The sequence below is a fragment of the Miscanthus floridulus genome, chromosome 19 (genome assembly GCF_019320115.1).
Source record: "Miscanthus floridulus cultivar M001 chromosome 19, ASM1932011v1, whole genome shotgun sequence".
In the NCBI taxonomy this organism is placed as follows: domain Eukaryota; kingdom Viridiplantae; phylum Streptophyta; class Magnoliopsida; order Poales; family Poaceae; genus Miscanthus; species Miscanthus floridulus.
Genome location: NC_089598.1, coordinates 85,171,970 through 85,175,980, shown reverse-complemented (window position 1 = coordinate 85,175,980; position 4,011 = coordinate 85,171,970).

The window sequence follows — 4,011 nt, the reverse complement described above, 5'->3', positions numbered from 1 at the left end:
GAATAATCATTTCTATGCTTCTGGATCTTAAGAAAACGAATTCTAATTGCGCGCCCACAGCGGCTCGGCAGCCAGCACGCCAGCGCGGGCGCGGCCCAGCAGCGTCGCGGCAGCAGGAACAGCGCGGCGCGGCCCAGCCAGCGGCAGCGGGCGCGCGGGCGCGGGCAGACACGAGCGGGCAGCACGCGGCGCGGCTGCGGCGACAGCAGCGACAGCGGCACGCGTGGCGCGGCCCAGCCGCGGCAGCGGCAGGCAGGCCGGCCCAGCGCGGCTGCAAGCGCGGAAACTGGCCCAGAGTATTTCTAATGCATTCCAAGCTTTATTTTCCTACTGAAAGCGGCCACAAACACGTGTGACGTAGGGTGACGTCATGATGATGTCAGCAAGCTAAGATGAACAGTAACACACCGCCGGCTCTGCTCAGGCAATCTTTCGCCGGCCACGAAGAAGACGCAAAACGGCGGTGGAGCTTTGAATGAAGTGGGCAGTGCGATGAGCAGCTGGAGGAGAAGCAGCAGTGCATGAATGGAACTGGTATGCTCTGGTTCAGTGGATGGACGACGGCGCAGTTCACCTTGTTCTTATGGAGCAGGCAGAGCTGTGCTTCCAAAATTGAAGCACAGTGAGGTGCTACAATGGCAAGGTGGTGTCAATCAAGCTAGTTGGCTGTCTCGCGGAGCCACGGACGCGACGAATTTTCATTAACACGCTAGGTCATGGCGAATTAAAAACGAGAGGTCCCGTCGGTCATGGCGACAGCGGACAGTGGCGTTGGCACATCCACGGTCATTAACGCAAGGTACGCGTGCACATGACGACGGGAAACATTGAGACGTGCCCAGGCGACTGTCCGCGCGTCGACCCACGCGAGTGCAGAGCTGATAGGACTCGTGCGCAGTGTGCTTGCGTGCGGTGGCAGGCAACCAAGGCACAGTGGTGACCATGGTCAGTGATGGCTTGTCCAAGCGATGACGTGCACGGGTTTTCTACAATTACCAAAAGTGGCTTCGTCGACCCATTTATAACTTACGCGAAATGACTTAAACTTTCGAACGGTTTCGCGTCGAATTCCAATTCCGAGCTACCTGTTTCATTATCGACTACTGAGTATGTACTACAAATTTTATTAAAGTTCACATACACGATCTACATCATTTTTATTTAATAAAAATCCGTTTAGAATACTAAACAATATAAAGCGACATGAAACTTAACATTTATTTCCCGTTTCGGATAAACGTTTCAAATGTCGTATATTGATTTCTACTCCAATTTACACACATATGCACATATACATGATGCTCCTACGATGTTTTAGCAAAACATTACAATGTAACACCGGGGTGTTACAAAATCTAGCCCCCTAAAAGAAAATCTCAACCCAAGATTTATGTGCCTAGTGTGAGAAAAAAGACAGGGAAATATATTTAGCGCAACACTAACTATCCAACCCAGAGAGGAGATGGGGGTAATGCTTTGTTAAGTAGCTCTCTTGCTCCCAGGTGGCTTCGTCCACTGAATGGTTTTGCCATTGCACCTTGTAAAACTTTATCACCCTGTTCCTGGTCACTCTCTCCTTCTCATCCAAGATTTTTATAGGATGCTCCACATAAGACAGATCAGGTTGGAGCGGAAGTCCTTCTATTTCCACAGATTCTTCAGGAACCCGTAGGCATTTCTTCAGTTGTGAGATGTGAAATACATTGTGAACTGCCGAGAGAATTTCCGGGAGTTGGAGACGATAAGCAACAGGACCACACTGCTGCAACACCTTGTATAGACCCACATACCGAGGGGCTAACTTGCCATGGACACCAAACCGATGTACCCATCTCATAGGAGATACCTTGAGATACACAAAATCTCCAGCTGCAAATTCCAAAGGTCTTCTTCGCTTATCTGCGTAAGCCTTCTGTCGACTCTGAGCTGCCTTCAAGTGTTCATGAATTATATTTACTTTCTCTCTAGCCTCCTTTATGAAATCAAGCTTGAAGTACCCATGGTCTCCTACTTCAACCCAGTTTAGTGGTGTCCTACACTTTTGTCCATATAAAGCTTCAAATGGTGCCATGCGGATACTCTCTTGATAACTGTTATTATAAGAAAAATTCTGCCAGCTTTAAACAATGATCCCACTTCTCAGGAAAAGAGATGGTACAAGCCCGTAGCATATCCTCGAGCACCTGGTTCACCCTTTCAGTTTGACCATCAGTCTGTGGGTGGTATGCTGAGCTTCTGAGAAGACGAGTACCCAAACACTCCTGGAGTTTCTCCCAGAAATGAGAGACAAAAACTAACCCTCTATCAGAGATGATGGTGAGAGGAACTCCATGTAGGGTCACAATCCGATCAAAGTATAACTCCGCATACTTCTTTGCATTGTATCTAGTGTCCACTAGAAGGAAGTGGGCAGACTTGGTGAGATGGTCCACAATGACCCAAATAGAATCAAAGCCAGAGGAGGTGCGGGGTAAACCCACAATGAAATCTAGGGAAATATCCTCCCATTTCCAAACAGGAATGGGCAAGGGCTGCAGATATCCAGGAGTACACATATGATCTGCCTTGATTCTACCACAAGTGTCACACTCTGCAACAAACTAGGTGATATCTTGCTTCATGTAAGACCACTAGTACAGTTGACGTAGATCATGGTACATCTTGTTGCTACCAGGGTGGATAGACAGCTTGGAATGATGGGCTTCTTTTAGAATCTTCCTCTTCAGCTCCTCATTAGACGAAACCACCAATCTATTCTTGTATCTCACGGCTCCCATCTCATCAATGCTAAAATGAGGTCCATGTCCTTCAGCTAGCAACTTCTTGATGTGAGGAATCTCTTCGGGGTCTTCCTTCTGCTCCCGAATAATTTGCTCTAGCAATTCTGATGTCAATGCAATATGAGCTAGCACCTCTGTGTGGTGAAGTGACAAGGGTATTTCCTCAACCTGATGCGACTTACGACTTAAGGCATCAGCTACCACATTGGCTTTTCTTAGATGGTAGTGGACTTCCAAATTATAGTCCTTGATCAACTCTAACCATCTCCTTTGTCTCATGTTCAACTTAGACTGAGTGAAAATATACTTAAGGCTCTTGTGGTCAGTGAAGATGTGCACTTTGTTGCCCAACAAATAATGCCTCCAAATCTTCAGAGAGTGAACTATAGCAGCTAGCTCTAAATCATGGGTAGGGTAGTTCACCTCGTGCTTCTTCAGTTGGCGCGAAGCATAAGCTATCACACGCCCCTCTTGCATAAGCACACACCCCAAACCTATCTTCGAGGCATCACAGTAAACATCAAAGAGCCTCTCAATATCAAGTTGAGCCAATACAAGAGCAGTGGTCAGAAAAGTCTTCAGGGACTAAAAAGCTTCTTCACAAGCTGGACTCCAAACAAACTTAGCTTCTTTCTGGAGCAGCTTAGTCATGGGCTGGGCTATCTTGGAGAAATCAGGGATGAAACGTCGATAGTATCTAGCTAGCCCAAGGAACTGACGGATCTGATGTACAGACCTAGGAGACTTCCAATCTAATACATCTTGCACCTTGCTGGGATCTATAGAAACGCCTTCAGGTGTCAACACATGTCCCAAAAACTGCACTCGATCTAACCAAAACTCACACTTGCTGAACTTAGCATATAGCTGGTGCTCCCTTAGCCGAGTCAGTATTATCCGGAGGTGATGGACATGCTCTTCCTCATTCTTGGAATAGATTAAGATGTCATCAATGAAAACTACCACAAACTTATCTAGCTCCAGCATGAAAACTGAGTTCATCAGGTACATGAAGAAAGCTGGGGCATTGGTGAGACCGAAAGACATTACTAGGTACTCATACAACCCATACCTAGTAGAGAAAGCTGTCCTTGGTATATCCTGTGGCCTGATCTTGATCTGATGGTAGCCCGATCGGAGATCTATCTTCGAGAACACCATGGCACCAGCTAACTGATCAAACAAAGTATCTATGCAGGGCAAGGGATACTTGTTCTTAACTGTTACCGCA